Source organism: Vulpes lagopus, chromosome X (genome assembly GCF_018345385.1).
Source record: "Vulpes lagopus strain Blue_001 chromosome X, ASM1834538v1, whole genome shotgun sequence".
NCBI lineage: Eukaryota > Metazoa > Chordata > Mammalia > Carnivora > Canidae > Vulpes > Vulpes lagopus.
In genome coordinates this window covers 102,912,044-102,931,464 of record NC_054848.1, presented here as the reverse complement: position 1 = coordinate 102,931,464, position 19,421 = coordinate 102,912,044, and the positions used below count along the sequence as shown (strand labels likewise).

The following is a 19,421-nucleotide window of genomic DNA, read 5'->3' as shown; positions in this document are numbered from 1 at the left end:
TTAAAATTCTAAAATTCTGCCAGCAGAACATTACCTTTTCACACTCCTTCTCTTTCCAGCTCTGATATTCCAATACCCCACCTATACTACTAAACCACCATGTAAACAATACGGAATGAAGAAGACTCAAGAATCTATAAGTCTATTTTTCTCTTTACTTGGGATCCTATCTGTACGTAATGTTCTCATCAATGGCTGAAATAAGATCCTCTGCCTTGATCATAATTGCTAGTGCTCATTTGGGAATGGTAATATGCTGAGCCTCTACAACTCATCTCCCAGTAGGAATCTAGAGTAAGTCAGTATTTTGCTACAATAAAATCTAGGATGAAGCATAGATTTTTAAGTTAGCAAATCCTTCGGATATTCATAAATTCACTGTCCTTTCCTGATTCAGAAATATCCTTTATCTTCTACAATTCTGAATTCAAACTTTCTCCCACGAGATAATATTTATATCCTTACTTAAAATTCATATTGCTGAATAGTACCACTAATCAAGTAGAAACACAAGATTTCTAAACCTCCCCCAAAAGGCACATTATTAATTTGTACTTAAATGCTTCAAAATATAGAAGGATGCTATCTAGTTCTGGTGAGCTGTATATATTTAATGTCAACTGGACCTGCATTATCTGTTCATTTACTACAATTTTACCTTATCAACAATTTCAGGAGACAATTAGAGAGTTAGCCTGTTCCCTTACATCTTCTTTTATTAGACAAAGAGATCATTAAAGTTTATTTTTGTTTCTCATCAAGTTGTTTGCATCAACAGCATCAAATAGATCCACTAACAATTCCATTAAACTGCCTGTCTTTGAGTAACTAAAAGCTTACGACTGATTTTGAAAAATTTCACCTTTTTTTCAACCTGCCCAAATTCAGTTTGTACATGACCTTCTTACTTTATAAGCTTCCCCATTCTCCTTGATTTTTTCCCAATTCTAGAAGATGCACTTCCCATGTAGTAGTCTCTTTGATACTGCAAGCTACTTGTTATCCCCAACCATCTCCAGTATCTACATTGAACAAACAGCTTGAGCTGCCCACAGGGGCTTTTAAAAATAATTTAGATTTCTAGTAGGCTGCAAATGTGTCTTTAATGCTTACATTTTATTATACACCTTCCCTAAAATTTGAGTACCATCATGATTAATTTCCTTGGTGTTCCCTTAGCAGGAAATTGTACCTTGTTACAATTAATATCACATGGTACCTAACCCACCAGTTACCTCTTCCTACTTTTGGTGATGGTTCTTCTGTTTTGTTTTTGTTTGGTTTGGGTTTTTTTTGGTGGTGGTTCTTGTCTTTCTAGCAATGTGGCAAGACTACTCACCAAAGTTCTATACGGTGCCAAATTCAGTGGATTTGGAAAAATAAAAGAAACATCTTTCCATTTTTCTGATAAAACCACAAAACAAATCTGAAAGTTGTGAGTATACCATCGGATTAAAAAATACATAGTACGCACTCTCTGATAACACATTCTGGACTAGGAAGTGTATTTGTTAACTTTGTAACAAGATTTTTCGTTGTTGTAAGCAACAAAGATTAAACCCTAATCTCCTTAATTCATGTTTTAAAAGGATTTCGCTGAAACAATCAACCCCGGGAGAACACAGCTGTTCTGTAATAAAATGGGTTCCTGAAAGTATGTAAACAAAGATTTAAACATCGAATCACATTTTGCATCTTAAACTAGCTCTGAAGTGAATCCTAACTCATTGTAGTTTCCGATTTTAAATCAAGGACTACCAATTTGGAGAAAGGAAAAGTGAATGCTTACACAATGTTTGTACTTTTCCACTCCTTTATTTTGGGATGAAAACTTGTCATGCAAAACCTCAATGTCTAGAGTGAGGGGAATCATGAAAACAGCTTCTTAGGAGTAGAACCTCACCTCTTTGACTTCTGAAGGATAGAGATCCCTGCCCTGTTTACCAAGTCCTGAATATTGGATAGATAATCCCGAAGTTCTATCTTTCCCTTCACCGTCTCACAAACTTCTTAAACCAAAGTATGCCAAATCTTAATCAGGACAGGTTTTCTTCCTGTTTTTTTTTTTTTGTTTGTTTGTTTTGTTTTTTGTTTTTTGTTTTTTTGTTTTTTTGTTTTTTTTTTGTGCAAGGGCAAAATCAAGCAAATACGTGGTAAACATCTCAAGCAATTTCATAAATAGAAAACAACCTATTTGGGGCAGCCTGGGTGGCTTGGTGGCTTAGCGCTGCTTTCAGCCCAGGGCTTGATCCTGGAGACCTGGGATCGAATCCCACGTCTGGTTCCCTGCTTGGAGCCTGCTTCTCCCTCTGCCTGTGTCTCTGCCCCCCCCCCAACCCCATGTCTCATGAATAAATAAATAAAATCTTTTTATAAAAAAAGAAAGAAAACAACCTGTATGAAGAAACTGATTTGCTTACTTGTTCACATCACTCTTCTTTAGAGTCTCTAAGAAAATCAAGTTCAGTCAGTAACCTCTTCATCCAAATCAAATTTTAAGAATATTAAAATATTAGAGAATATCAAGAATTTCCAAAGAATATTAAAATCTCCTGATCTTCCTATCTCTACTGCAAAATCTCAGTTTACTACTAGATCTGTATTTGCACTGACTTCTCAAAGCCATGGCGCAGGATGGAGCTCTAAGTTCTATAGCAGAAGCCAATGGGAGCAATGGTTATGTTAACTTCACATGGATTTACAACTAACGGTAGATGATTTATACATGCCTCACAAAAACAGGTCTGTGCACATGGGAACCTCACAGGTCTACCTCAGGACATTCACATTACTCCTTGACCTCCTGTACTTGTTGGGCTGTGCTTGGATTTGAACTCTCCAGCTCTAAGCACATTGTCACAAATCTGAATCTTAGACAGAAGTTATCATTACTATTTAAACAGTAAGAGCAGTAACAAGTTTTCGGTGTGAAAATACTCTTAGGATGCCCAAAAGGGACATTTGACTGTGGAAAGTCAGTGGCAGATGGAAGAAGCCTTCTTTCATACTGAAATCACAGAATCAGAGGGTTGGAAGGATTCTTAAGGGTTCTCTAGGGACTCTCCAGTCCTGGCTACACATTAGAATCACCAGGACAACTTTTAAAATGCAGATATCTAGGCATCATTCCCAAAGTACTGATTTGGGATCTCTGAAATTAGTGCCCAGCAATAAGTTTTTGTTTTAAAGTGCTCCAAACTACTTCCTATGTAGTCATTTTGGCACCAGACTTGACATCAGCATTGGGAACCACCGAGAAGACATCTGAAATTTGTATCCTTGATTATAGGAAACTCATCACCCCTATTTTTCCCAGGTAAGCCCATGGCTCACTTCTAACTGTGCACACTCAAAGTGAACAACTTGGATATTAAAATTAAACCAAAGGGACTTCGGTATTTGTATATACATACCTGTATTTTAAAAATTTAGTCTGAAATACTTCTAAGGACAAATTTCTAAAATTAGAGCCTACCCTCAAATAAGACTAGAAAAGTAATATTTACCAAAACACACACAATGTATCCCGTATTCTTTTTTTTTTTTTTGTAATTCAGTTTATTCCTTCACCACCCAAAGGGTCAGACCCCAGGAAGCACACAAAACTGAGGCAGGATAGCCCAGAGTGCAATCTCCCATACTCTTTGTGTGTGTATCTTTGAACATTTTAAAAAACACAATAGTGGTCAATGTAATAATAGGTTCAGATCTGATTGATGACAGGTTTGAGATAACAGTCAACATTGGCAAAGAATAAAAGTTTAGTTAGTAGATAATGGGTACAAATTGTGGATGGGGGTGGAGGGAAGGAAAAAGGTTTCCTTGACCCTCTTAAGGTCCCTGGCTGGTTCTGAAATAAAACTCACAAAGATGAGTTAACAGAAAAAAAATCACATAAATTTTACATGATACTGGAGCCTCCATAAGGAAATGAAGACTCAGAAATGGTTAAACTGGTGAGGTTTTAAAAAAATACTTTATTTATTTATTTATTTATTTATTTATTTATTTATTTATTTGAGAGAGAGAGAGAGAGAGAGAGAGAGAGAGAGAGAGAGAGAGATACCATGACCTGAGCCAAAACCAAGAGTCAGTTGCTCAACTGGCAGAGCTGTCCAGGGACCCCTAAACTGGTGTGTTTTCATGCTGGGTTTGACAAAGGGCAAAAAACTGTAAACAAGGGCAAAGAGTATGAGCTAAATGTAGTAAACTGGGTGAAACATAGCAAGGTCTGTTTGTTCAGATTCTTCTTGGCACCCTTTTGTCTTTGGAGACAGAGATGACAGAGATGCTCCTTTCTCTCTCTGTGAGTACTATGTACTATGAGAACACCTCTCACATGAGGGTCTTATAACCTGCTTCAGGGGACAAGGGCAGGGAGGAAGGGAAAAGGGAGAGTCAGTTAGAGTGACCTTCCTGCTTCTGCTATTTCCTTAAACCCCTTTAGCTTAAAATATTTAACATGCCAAGGTGTTATATTTTGGGGTAGTCCCATCAGGGGTAGTAGGAATAACTGAATCAGGAGTAACAAGAAAACTGTAGACAAAATTAGAATTAGCGTTGAGGTTTTTTTTTTTTTTTTTTTAGCTTTGAGGTTTTAACAGAATGGAGGCCCGGAAAGCCAAAGGTGGTAAAGAACCAAAGGTACAAAATCTAATAGTTCCTTGACTCTGAGGCAAAAGTAAAACCTCTAGTATGGAGCGGAGTGTAAAAACATAATAGATTTAGGCAAGAAAAGGTAGATTTCTCAGAGAATTTGACCAGGAAGGGTTGAGATCAAGTGAGAGAACTTTCAAGAACCAAGAACCCAGCTGAGCAAAGATGACCTCAAAATATGTTTTGCACTTGCCTCCCTACCTAAATAAAATCCATACCATGAATGCTCTTGCCTACACAATACTTTTTGCACTTAACGAAGACTGATCTGTGTACAGGCCTGCCATGACTCACTGATGAAGAGGGCTATAACAGGAAATGATGAGCAAAGAATGTGCTAACACTATGAGGCTTAGAAGGGAAGACCTCTTACTCTCTTCAAAGTCTCAAGTGGTAACACTGGGAGTGACCTGCAGTGAACTCAGGATGTCCAGACAGTCATAGAGAGTAATTAAAAACTATAGCCTAACAATATACTGAAGACTAGAGATAGATCTTCTTAGTTACCTATTGAAATTGCCCAGATTAGTTCTCCCAAGCTAGAGAGGAAACACTTTTCTGGATTACTTCCATGTCCGTATTACCGGTCATCTAACAAGTAGAATGCGTAGATATCACTTTCTAGGGGTTCCAAGAGCCTTCAAATGCCATTACTTCTATTATGACTGCCTATATTATGATTTGTCAATTGCCCCTGTCAACATTGCCTCAAAAGTTTGTTGAGTGCTTCCTAATCAAGATATTGCCAGAAAAAAATATAAAAATTTAAAATCAACAGCCATATACCTCTTAGTACTGCTTATGTTCAAGACCACAGGACACTATCTTTTTAAAGTGCTATATATGATCCAAGCACAACTGATTTCTCCCTGGATAGAACTGTAACAGTCAGAGGCGTTTATAGCTGGAAGGAAATGTGTAGGTCATTTAGACCAACTCCTTCTCTCTACCATTCTCTCCAAATGTTTGTTGTTGGGCAACAAACATTTCTTGTATGCTCACTGTGTCCCAGGCTAATACCACCAAATGGAAGCTATGAAATTTAAAACCGTTTATGTCAGAATGATGTCAGAGTTAGGGAAAGGTTAAGAAGGGAAACAGAAATCCTGAAATTAAAAGAATTATAGGATCTTTGAGATAGACAGTAAGTTAGCAAACATCTGATCCAAGATCTATTTTTATAGGGGGAAAAAACCTCCTGGCTTGTAGAGGTTCTAAACTGTTCAAGGATATAAGGTAGTTAACTAGTAGCAAAGCTCAAACTTGAACCCAGCTCCCCTGACTCTTAAATGTAAGGTTCTTTCACTATAGCTTGGATCAATTTGTAACTTAAATTATACTATTTTGCTATAAAACCAAAATTATTTTCCATCATGAACAGAGCACATAACTGTTCAATGTCTACCTAGTAATATCCCTACATTTAAAGAATCTGAAAACTTTTAAATTTGAAAGAATTTGAAAAACTTAAAATAAATTTTCCTCTTCTCCAAATGATATGATTTCTTACAATTTTGGAATCATTACACAATTGGCGATCCCTGCAGATATGCAGGATTACCAAATATTTTATATTACAATTCCACAGAGAGGCGACCTGTATGTACTCTTGACTTTCTGGCCAGGTTAGTATATTTGGCCCATTTTTTCCATGTTAATAACTACACTGGAATGGGCCAGCCTCTGGAGTGTGGGAGGCAAGGTAGTGATGGTATTCTTTACCATGATTCCCCTAGGATCCAACCTCTGGAAACCAACAGCTCCAATTCCAACTTTATCAGTGATTTATCATAACCCTTAACACTTCCATAACTCTTAACACTGAGGCTTTCTGTTCTGTTCATTTAAAAAGGCCCTCAAGTTGATGACGTGGTCCATGAATAAAAATAATATTTTTGTGCTAAATTTTATATGAGCCTAGAGTTGTTCAAATGACCATGTAAATACTCAGATTACTTTAATAATGCGAAGAATAAAACAAACTCATATTTTTTTTCTAAACTTTTGAAGAATGTGATGTTAGCAGAGCATTTTTCCAGTTTGTACAACCTCAGGTTCATATTACAAGAATCTTTTTTTTTTTTCTCATTCAACTTTTGTTTTAATGGGTCTCAAAATTCTGTGACAGAGTTTTGGTCAAGTTGTTTCCATTAAAAAGCACTTATTTAAAAAACTAATAACTTAAAACTGCCACACACGCGCGCGTGCGCGCGCACACACACACACACACACACACACACACACAAAACCCAAATGGTCCACAAAACATTCTCCTTTCCTTCTGAAGGTTTTACGATGCATTGTTATCATTAACCAGTCTTTTACAATTAAACTTAAATGGCCAATTGACACAAACAGTTCTGAGACCATTCTTCCACCACTGATTAAGACTGGGGTGGCAGGTATTGGGGATAATATTCATTTAGCTTTCTGAGCTTTCTGGGCAGACTTGGTGAATTTGCCAGCTCCAGCTGCCTTCTTGTCCACTGCTTTGATGACACCCACAGCAACAGTCACGAACAGCAAAACAGCCTGGAGAAGGATAGTCAGAGAAGCTCTCAACACACATAGGTTTGCCAGGAACCTTATCAACAATGGCAGCATCCCCAGATTTCAAGAACTTGGGACCATCTTCCAGCTTTTTTCCAGAACAACGATCTATCTTCTCCTTTAGCTCAGCAAACTTGCAAGCAATGTGAGCTGTGTGACAATCCAGCACAGGTGCATATCCAGCACTGATTTGGCCTGGATGGTTCAAGATAATCACCTGAGCCGTGAAGCCAGCTGCTTCCATTGGTGAGTCATTTTTGCTGTCACCAGCCACATTGTCATGACAAACATCTTTGACAGATACGTTCTTGACATTGAAGCCCACATTGTCCCCAGGAAGAGCCTCACTCAAAGCTTCATGGTGCATTTCAACACACTTGACTTCAGTTGTAACACTGACTGGAGCAAAGGTGACCACCATGCCAGGCTTAAGAACACTACTAGTCTCCACTCAACCCACTGGGACAGTACCAATACCACCAATTTTATAGACGTCGTGGAGAGGCAGATGCAAGGGCTTATTAGTTGGACGAGTTGTTGGCAGAATGCAATCCAGAGCTTCAAGCAGTGTGGTTCCACTGGCATTCCCATCTTTACGGGTGACTTTCCATCCCTTGAACCAAGGCATGTTAGCACTTGGTTCCAGCATGTTGTCACCATTCCAACCAGAAATTGGCACAAATGCTACTGTGTCAGGGTTGTAGCCAATTTTCTTAATGTAGGTGCTGACTTCCTTAACGATTTCCTCGTATCTCTTCTGGCTGTAGGGTGGTTCAGTGGAACCCATTTTGTTAACACCAACAATTAGTTGTTTTATACCCAGTGTGTAAGCCAGAAGGGCATGCTCACGGGTCTGCCCATTCTTGGAGATACCTGCTTCAAATTTACCAACACCAGCAGCAACAATCAGGACAGCACAGTCAGCCTGAGATGTGCCTGTAATCATGTTTTTGATAAAGTCTGTGTCCTGGGGCATCAATGATGGTCACATAATACTTGTTGGTCTCGAATTTCCACAGGGAGATATCAATGGTGATACCACGTTCACATTCAGCTTTCAGTTTATCCAAGACCCAAGCATGCTTGAAGGAGCCTTTTCCCATCTCAGCAGCCTCCTTCTCAAATTTTTCGATAGTTCTTTTGTTGATCCCACCACATTTGTAGATGAGATGGCCAGTAGTGGTAGACTTGCCCAAATCTACGTGTCCAATGATGACTATGTTGATGTCTTTTCCTTTCCCATTTTGGTTTAGGTTTAGCGGTGGTTTTCACGACACCTGTGTTCTGGCGACAAACCCGTTGCAAAAAAAGATATTACAAGAATCTGATAAAAGTTTATGAAATTCTTAAGAGACCTGTGTGATTTAGATTTCTGAAGTAAAACATTTAGCTTCACTATATTTTGTATATGACAGAATAAGAACTAAGGTAAAAACTGGTATGTCTGTATGTGTTTCAAATTAAACATGGGTAGTTGGGCTTGAGGTCAATTTCATTCAGGTGGTCAGTCATCTGAGTTTGTATTTCCATGTTTGAGAGCTCAAAATATTTATCTCAGTGAATAAAGAAAATGTTCCAAGTTTGCCTGTTTTTATGCCACATTCACATTTCTGTATCTCTCCCAAAGGTTATTATAATTTGCTTTTGCAACATACAGATGTCCAATTGCCTGGTTTTATGTATTCGCAGTAAAATAAATGAACTGTAGTAAAAAACGTGGTTACAACCACCCAGGTCTTCCTTCTGGTCATCACAGGGCATTTTATCATCTCATAGTGGAGTCCCTGTCTTTACTTACCACTTAAAAGGCAGTTTTGAGATGGATGAGGCAGCCCTGGTCTTACTGGCAAAGCATAAAGTCAAAGGTCTCATACAGTATGATTTGGAACTCTTAAGCAACAATTTAAACTTCCAGCAATTTTGTGCACGGCAACAAGAAAAATGTGTTCATAAGGCAGAAATAAAATTATCTTTCCTTTTGTTTATTATTCCTATTTTTAAATGTACCTCATTAGCAAAAATACTTAGAAAATATTGTAGCCAAGGATAACTTCATTGAATTTATCACAAAAGGTTTTGACAGAGCGGCATGAATAACATAGCAATTTGAGGAGTTTCTCCTGATTAATAATTTTGAGTCTACTTCACCTTTAAGAACAAAAGACTAATTGAAAATATTCCTTCATCTGAATTCCTCCTACTCAAGAGAGGATAAGAGAAGAGCTTCCTTTGCCCTCCTAAAGAGCTTACTTCTCTGTACCCAAGCTCAGAACAGCGGGAAAGAACAATGGAGTAAAGCAGGACACATTCTGAGATGTGAAGAATGCAGTTCTTTACACGTTTGTAAGACAGTTCAATTTACAATCCGGTAAAGAAGAATGAAACATCCCTTTGATTCTATTGTCACTTTTCCACGTACCATATTTTTCTAAGGAAAAACAAAATCCAGAAAGTATGAGAAGAAATTTAACCATAACCTCCTCCCTCTTAGAAATCCTTAAGAAACAGAATCCTAGCTGGCGGTGCTTTTTTAGTCTATTTCCTAGATAGATCTTGAAATTCCTGTCATTTTAATTGAAAGTAGAAACGTCAGATTATTTTGTTTAGCCAGGTAAATCATCTTTGGATCTAAGGATTCTTAAATGAATGGAAATAACTAATTTTGTCTTTTTGACTAACTTTCTGGGATTTGAAGTTCCCTTAAACCTTTAATTATAGCCATGGGTAAGGGGAAGAAGACATCCTGCAAACAATCACATTCTTCTCTCAATAAACCAAAAGTCTAAGGCTATCATCACAATAAATGCTGGATGCAAATACCATTGCATCATTTAGCTCATTTCTCTCTGACCTTACAGCTATTCTAAAGGAAAAACGGGGTCTGGTTTCTTATAAGTATTACAGAGGTAAAGAAGGCAGAGAGGTCAGGCAAAATTGCCTTAATTTTGCTTATCCCGGAAATTACAAGAACTCAGCGATTAGATGTTGGCTTCACCATCTGTAAAATGAGGGAAAGAGATGGGCTCAGTAATCTCTAAATCCTTTCCTGTTTTGACACTGTGAATTTGTGAGGTATTAGGAGCCAAGGCACTTTGTTTCCCTCCTTGTATCGCTGGCAGTTGCCAACTCTAGTTTTGAAGCAATCATTAAGGTAGGGGATGAATTGGTACCAGCCACATGGCTAATTCTATAGTGGTACACAATGGCTCCAGTGAAAAGTTTATACTATCCCATTGCTGCAGCAAGCAATTCTGAATGTCTAGTAGACTGCAGTCAAGTCCCAACTCTCTGACACTATAATGAAGCATGCTCAAAAGCCAAGGATGGATAAAGAGCAACAGGGTGAGTTATTCTCCGGACTGCCCTCTTGACCCTCATGCTGACCACATCCCATTATATATGAGTGACTGCTCCAAGGAAGTCCAGGGGAGCCAGAAGTTCAGCTCATACAGGACCTAAGGTTCTGTTGGTCTTCCTCTCCTTTCTTTGTAACTTCATTCATAAAGTCATATTCAGAAAGTTATGTAATTATATTTGCTTATCATACAGAATATCAACCAACAAAACTAAGTGCTCAAAGGAAAAACTTCAGGGATATCTTATCATATCTCAAATATTCAGTGAGTAGTAGCTTAAACTTCAGTGAGTAGTAGCTTAAACTTACAAACTTAAATGCAGTGCACCACTGGGGAACAATTTTACTTTCTTTTTTAAAGATTTTATTTATTTATTCATGATAGACACACAGAGAGAGGCAGAGACATAGGCAGAGGGAGAAGCAGGCTTCCTGCAGGGAGCCTGATGTGGGACTTGTTCCCAGAGCCCCAGGATCATGACCTGAGCCAAAGGCAGATGCTCAAACACTGAGCCACCCAGGTGTCCCACAATTTTACTTTCTTATTTTTGAGCCTTTGAGTCATGCTGTTTCCCCTGTCCATAATACTCTCACTCTCTCCCATCTCTGGTAATACCACATGTCTTAAAAACAAAGAAACAAACAAGCAAACAAAACACCTTCCCAACTCCCCAGAGTAACCTGATCACCTAACAGAATCAATTGCTTCATCCCCTGTCCTCCCACAGCTCTTTGCTGGAGCCTCCAATAACACATTTTATTATCTTTGCATTCTCTTTCATTGCCATGATCTTTCTTTTTTTCTAGCGAGTAAGGTCATGAAGGATGGGGCTCTGTCTCCGTAAGCTCCAGGTACCCTCACAGTGCCCAGTGCGGTGCCTCATATATTGTCCATAGCCCTTGGACGTTTGCAGGTTGTTGACAAATTGACCTGCGGTCTTTGGCACGGGCTTATCCTTTCATTTGTAGTTTGATTTCTGACTTTTGGTGCAAGGGAGTTTACATTAAAAATGGAAGGATGCTAAAATAGGTATGAAATTCTAAGTCAATCCCTATTCTCGCATGTGATTAACATAATAAAAACTTTCCAAAGTGACAACTTTGAGAATTTTTTTCTTTCTATTGGAGAGCTCTTTAGGTTGCAGAATGGCAGTTCTTAAGGTAATATGGATCTATACCCAAAGGAGACTTGGTAGTAGCTATACCCACAAGGGTGCATATCACTAACATATGCAAATACGATTCTGGAAGCATATCCACAATCACTACTAACCAAAACCACATGACTACTGCGGATCCTGGAGAAATTGTCTAGGACAATTTCATACTCTAATGCAAAGGCTGAAGGTCTCAAAGAGCAGCAGTCTGTATATCATCTTGCTGTACATTTCTTTTAACTTACTTGGGCTAAATGCATACAGAAATGCAAAATTCAATCAGGGATTGGGTATAATGGTAAGCATTAATGATAAAATAAAGGGGTTACTACTGACGAGACAGGTTACATAAATATGGCCTGGGATTGATAACAAGCTCTACCTATAAAATATTCATTTTGAAAAGGGAGATGAGGCCATACAGTGAAAGAAAGACAAAGATTCTATTAATATAGAAACAATCAAACAGGTATCCTAATTTATTCAAGCCATTATTTAATCAAACCCATACACAGGGCACTTTAACGTGATGGACATTGAGAGCCTCATTTTATGCTATCCATCCTGGAGGTAAAATAAAAGGATGCCACTCAAGTACTTTCAGAAATAAACATCTTTGGAAAGAACCTAAGGCAGAGACACCTTATGGCAAATATCGAGCTATTGCAGATAACGTTACCGTGAATCTTTAGCACACTTATTAAAATGCATCAGATTAAAACAAAATTGATTTGCTCACTGCCTATCTTCCTTCTAGATGGGGAACTCCAATTAAAATCAATAGGTTTGAGGCTTGTAAGCACAGCACTAAATTATTAACACCATGAGTTCTTTTAGAAAATTAACACTGATTGAAAAAGTAGAGTTTTACATAGACTTACCTTTTCATTCTTAATGAGAAAGTGGCTGCAGTATAATTTCCCTCCAATGTTTTTCTCTATAATCAAATCTATACTTTGAACGGATTTAATCAAATTGTATTTGTAAAGAGTTACCCAATGGAATTTCAGGACTAAGGAAAATTATCTCTTAGGTCCTGCTGGCTTTAATATTCTATGATCCCAAGAAAATGATACTGATAGCATGATGGCGTCAACAGCAAAGAATTTTAATTTTGACAAATACAAAGACTAGAGAGGAGATTCTAGAATACTCTAAAAGAATGGTCTCAAACATTTCAACCACCCATTCTGTAGTTCCCCAAAGTGAAAAATATAATCAGAGTGTCTGTTTATGCACATGTACGGGTGCACAGCTAAAAGAATACCGCTTATTGTTATTTTTTATGCCCTATCTACTTAAAAAGATTTGAAGCAGTGCATTCCTAAATAAGAATGCACTCAGAAATCAAGTAAAATGGGGTATTGGTGTGGATAATAGTTGTACCTGAATACCTAAGGCAAGGAGAACTGCTACAAATGAACATAAAAGTTAGCTCTGCGCTTAGCACCATGGTGCACCCAACATAAGTGAGAAATTCGTTTACAGGAACAAATTTGTTACACTAACAAAACAGGGGCTAGATTTCAACATCCTCACTGATGATTTTATTATCTTTGTTCCTTTCCCCCTGCACAGGGAGTACCACTTCATTTGCCAAAAAGAAAAAAAAAAGGGCCCTTAATACTGTCATATTTCCATTTCCCCAAAGAATTCCAGATTGGAGACCTCTTCTGCTTTTTGTTGTATATTAACCTCCTCTTGAAGTTTACCAACTTTCCTGAACTGAAAACTCTCAAACCTATCTCCATCCTATTCTATGCCCACTGTCAATAGCATGTATGAGTATCCTAATCCCTACCACTAAAAGGTACAGATTCACCAATTTGAACCCACATTAATTTGTGCTAACATTGATGAAATCTGTTCATGTTACCAAAGCACAACATCTGACAAATTCTGTATTCAAATAAAGGGGGGAAATGCTACTGACATGAGATATCTACTAATAAGAGTTGGATCTTTTAAGTTTTAACAAATGCCATTATAAACATAAGGCTGGGGGCAATGGGTGGCTCAGCAGTTGCACATCTGCCTTTGGCTCAGGTTGTGATCCCGGGGTCCTGGGATCAAGTCCCGTGTCAGGCGTCCTGCATGGGGCTCCCCAAAGGGAGCCTGCTTCTCCTCCTGCTTATGTCTCTGCCCCTCCCTCTGTGTCTCTCATGAATAAATAAATAAATATTAAAAAATAAACATAAGGTAGTTTACATGGTCTCTACACAACTGTGGCTAGGATATTTTATTAATTTAATTTATTTTTAAAAAAGATTTTATTTATTCAAGAGAGAGAGAGTGAGAGAGCGAGAGAGCGAGAGAGAGAGAGGGCAGAGATATACACAGGAGAAGCTCCCTATGAGGAGTCCTATTGATTCCAGGACCCCGAGATCACACCCTGAGCCTAAGGCAGATGCTTGACCACTGAGCCATCCAGGCATTCCATGTGGCTAGGATATGTTATTAGTTAAATTTTATAGTCTTTGTTCATTTAACAATCAACAAAAGTGCAATTCTCCAATAAGGGTAATCAATACGCAATACAAAATTTTAATACATGTACAAATTCTAAGTTTTTTTCCTCCAAAAAATATGCTATATAGTCTCTTTAGGAATGTTAAAGGGTCATTTTATTTTAGAACTAGGAGGACCCCCTTATAAAATATTTGGCTTTTTAAATTTTGTAACAAGTGATTTCTAGCTGGGGGTGGGGTGAGGATGGGCAATGACAAACATATAACCTCAGGATGGAGACAAATGACAAAGTTCTTTAATTAGTTCTTGAATTGCCATAGCCAAAATAAGCTTGATGAGCAATTCAAAGTAATTAAAATGCTTTGAACAGCGTGTTATCCAAAAAGATCTATGATCTACAACTTGAGTTGTCTTGTACCCTATCATTTTACAGCTCTAACCAGAGAGAAAGTACCACTCACCAAACAAATCCTCACTGCCCACCCCTAAAGGACTCCAAACATTGTGAAAAACACAACCTTAGAAATCCCTTTGTCCTTTCTTGCCTTGGCAAATTTCATTTCCTTCCTTTCTTTCCCTTCTTCCCACCGAGGCCTAAAGGCCAGCTCAGCTACCCAGTGATGCCTTTCCTGACCATCCCAGCAGGCTGGCTTGATTCATCTTTCCTAGGAATTTCTGGACAGGCTAGAAGGGAGCCACTGAAAGCTTTCGGCAGATGAATGGAAAAATCAAGTCTGTGTTTCAGGTAGCTCCATCATGTCTGACCCTAGCCCTAAGCCTACTTAGGGACAAAGGCCAGAATGCCATGATAAAAGAGATGATGTCTGACATTTTCCAGGAAAAAAAAAAAAACACTCATAGATCTTCATGATTAACTGAATACGGAGATAAAAGAAATCAGCAGCAAATTACAAATAATGGCTGCTAGTCTTTTTCTTCCTTGATAATTTTGTGATTTACCAATATATATTTTACGGCTGATAGCACATCCCCCACTAAATCAAGTAGTTAATCGGCATTTGGTAGAGCCTGATTATTTCATATGCTATGATCTAATAATTTCAATGTATTTTTGATTAAGTACTATTCTCCTTACTGCTGACAAGGTACCTGAGACGTTAATTGTAGGGTAAAGACACTCATTCAGTATAAGGAGGAAACAAATGTGATTATGTCTGACACTTAGTACTCTATTCACTTTCCTTCTCTAATAGATATCACCCTTTAATTTAAAATAGTGATAAAAGCAATCAGTGCCCTCCACTGTATTCCTCTATAAAATTCGCCCACTTTTATTTTCTTGCTTTAGAAACTAAGAAAAATATTAAAATCTGCATACACACACATAATTTATCATATTATCATTGCCAATACAACTTTCCATATAATTCAACCACTAAAATTCACCCACTTTTATTTTCTTGCTTTAGAAACTAAGAAAAATATTAAAATCTGCATACACACACATAATTTATCATATTATCATTGCTAATACAACTTTCCATATAATTCAACCACTAAAATTTGTGTCCAGAAAACAAACAAAAATGTCCACCTAGTTAGCATCATGGTAATGAGACCAATAAAGTCAGTTATTTTCATAAAGATCAACTTTCCTATTACCTTACTGTATCCCTAACCCCAGAGCATATACTACAAAATGTTTCTTTTATTTAGATCAGCAATTCTCAGTGTGGTCCCATACCCTAAGATAGCGATCAGCAAACTATTCTAAAAAGGGCCACATAGTCTTAACCTTTGTGGGCCAGGTACATTTTGTGGTCTCTGTCACATATTCCTCTTCTTGTTTAATGACTCTTTAAATCATAAAAAATATTTTTTAGCTTGTATTCCTGCAGGCAGGGCTTGACCCTTGGCTATAGTTTGCTGACTGCTGCTTTACAGAATCCATTGTACGTAATAAATAAGCTCTGCTCTAATATATCTAGAATGATCGTAGTTTAAGAAAACATTAACTTGAATCATTTTCTGTTTTGTGGTTCAGATGGCAACTATGGTTGAAAAAAAGCTGTGTTAGATTAACAAAAGTCCAAAAACATTACTAGAAGAAGGTGATCATTATTATTTACAAATAACACAGGCATTCAAAAGTATTTACTACGGAGAAGTTAAAATCCAAAATTTCCAGAGGCTTTTGTACAAAGCATAAGCTAAACATTGCAGCTTCACTATAATTACACAGTAGAGAATTATACATTAATTGCCACAGCAGAAAATTAATTATATCTGATTCAAAATTTGTTTGCAACAGGTACCTGATCCATATATATATATATATATTCATTCACGTGTGCCTTATCTTTTGTAAATAACTTAGTCCAGACTCCTGAGCAGAATCCCCCACATGCATGGTTTCAGAGCTTAAGGGTTACCTATACAATCTCCTCATTTTCCATTTGAGGAGATGCATGCAGGCACGATTTCGGAGTATAGAGGAACAGAATACACCACATTTTTCCTTCTAGTACCTAGGAGGAAATGATTTAGTTTCCTACAAGGAAAAAAATTAATTTAATTCTCAAGCTCTGGAACCATTTGTCCATATTAAATAAACATTCTTTCACAACAAAGAGATCCTCTCTCCAGTTAGAGGAGTTTTTAAAAATCGTCTAAAACTGTGCTTTACTCTTCAATCAGGATCATACATACACTAACACTGCATGACACACTATGCTCAAAAAACACATACAAGAGAAATTAAAATGCTTCTAGTTATACAGATTGACTCTCCCAAAGAACCCTGACATGTGGGTGAACATTGGAACGTAGGGCGGAGGCTGTAATCCCCCAGCAGAAAACAATCTTCATTTGTTTTTCAGGTATGAAGACATTTATACCTTTTAAACCAGTGAAAAGTTAAAAGCCAACAATAGAATACAGTATTTAGTACCGACACGTGTTCTTAGAAAAAAAGCAATTGTACTACATGCTATGTAGAACTCTTCTGCTAGCCAAGAAATAAATCAAGTGGTGCTAAAAAGTCATTAAGCAAACTTATTTTAAAGTAAATCTGAATGCTACTCAGCCTTGCAATGCTCCAAATAACTGTTTTAATCATTCCCTGAAGGAGACTTTTAAGGCCAGCACCTACTGAAAAAGTAATAATAAGTTCAGTCATTTGAAAGAAAGATTCCTTGTCTCTAGCCTCCTTTCCTCCCCCCCACCCAAGTAACAGTCCAAATCAGCCAAATATAATCCAGTGATAATCTAGCACTTTTCTTTGTTAATTAAAAGTATTCATTTTGCCTCCAGAAATAAAAAAATAAATAAAAGGCCACGCCAAATGACTCCAAATGTCTAGAAACAATTTATTGGCCCAGTACACACGTCATCAAAATTGCACATCTTAAACAGAAAAGCAGCTGAAATCACCATCCCTATGATGTCAGCTCTTCCCCCTTGATCTTTCACAAGCTTTCCCCGACCCAAAAGACTCTTTACAGATGTTCCCTTGCCATAGCAAATCAATTATGTAAATGTAACTTTTATCACAGAAGTCATAACAAGAAAGAAATGAATGACTATTACCTCCCCAATTTCCTTTTCTGTTAGCTTTTTCTCCTCTCTGCAGAAAGTAGAGAAATTTCCCATTCTAAAAAATAGAATTCTTAATCTTTAAAGCAAAAGGCTACTTTTTCCCTTTCTTGGAAATACTGTCTTTCTCTTCTTCCAGACTCCAACACCTTTTCCCTCACCTACATTTCTGTTTGCTCATGAGGCAGCAGTAATCCTCTGGTATTATGAAATTCTACCTTCTCTAAGCAGGGTTTACACTGCAGCCTCCAAAACGATGCCCAAACCTCAGCAGATAGAAGATCCATAGCAACAGCGGTAATAGTTTTTTTTTTTTTTCCACTTGCTATTACCAGAAATCACAGTCCAAAAAGACGACCATGGAGGTGTCACCTATGCTAAAACTCAAAATTGATTCATTATTTAACTAGTCAAATCCCACGTTTTCATTTTATGTGCTCTTTGGAAAGCTTGTGACGGGGAAAAAAGATCTTTCAGTGACAGTCACATTTTTTATGAAGAGATAAATAGTTAAAAAAAAAAAAGCAGCTCTCTGGGTACAAGATTTTGTTTGTCACTGAAAGAGTCCAATGCCCATCTCCTTCATTCCCTATCATCTAAGCATCTATAGTGTAAAGCACCTATAGCAATTTTAGCTTCAAAATGAGAGCTTTGACACAAATTATCACAAGTTTGTGTTAACCAGAAGTTGTTTGTGTACTAGCTACATGCCTCTTATTTTTCTCACAGGTAAACCAATTTATATTTATTCAGAGCAATTTCTTTGATGCAATGATGCTCTGCAAAACTATTCTATGGGAGAAATTAAGCAGAGAATTGAGAATCTTGTTAAATAGAATCCTGTGTAATGTTCATTTCAATTCTAATTCACTGAAAACAGCTTAACACTGGTATTGGATTTCATTAAGGGTCATTTCCCATGATCTGCATCCTGTATAGAATAGTCTGCTGGGAGCCCAATTTCTTCAGGAATAATAATAGTTTAAATAGTAAAGGCAAAAAGAAGAACTAGCCAGGATAAAAATACAACATGTGTTAAATCCTGATAACTCTGTTATGTATTGAGACACAAGTATATATACACATATGTATTTACCTTAGAGTAAATATTTTTAAAGATGCTAAAGAATTCCATATATTTTCTAATGAAAATATTTAGCAAATCCATGGATATCATAATGTTTATTGAGCATATAATTTGTACATCTATTTTACTGAATTCCTTTTATAACAGACTTTTTCTTTTAAAAAAATATTTAAGTAATCTCTACACCAAACATGGGGCTCGAACTCAACCCTCAGGTCAGGAGTCACACACTCTACCAATGGTGCCAGCCAGGTGCCCCATATACAGACCTAGACCTTCTTTAATGATATTGCTACGTAATAATTTCCTGCTTCTTGAACTTAATGACCATCCTGTCATTTACCCATTTTTATTTCAACAGTACACTTTTCTACTTTTTGCTTTTTTATCATTTATTTTCTTTAAAGATCTTATTTATTTATATGAAAGACAGAGTACAAGCAGGGGAGGGGCAGGGAGAGGGGAATAAGCATATTCCCCTCCCTGAGTGGGCAGGCAGTCCGATGTGAGGCTCAACCCCAGGACCCTGAAATTATGATCTGAGCCAAAGTCAGATGCTTAAATGACTGAGCCACTCAGGTGCCTCACCTAT

The 19,421-nt window shown here is 37.4% G+C and overlaps 1 protein-coding gene and 1 pseudogene across 2 annotated transcripts in view; both read right to left on the bottom strand.

The window, feature by feature from the left end:
* The window catches only part of STK26 (serine/threonine kinase 26), a 57,028-nt gene that overhangs the window by 24,862 nt on the left and 12,745 nt on the right, over nucleotides 1-19,421 (bottom strand). The gene's annotated exons all lie outside the window — the stretch shown is intronic.
* On the bottom strand, nucleotides 7,075-8,449 carry LOC121483501 (annotated as a pseudogene).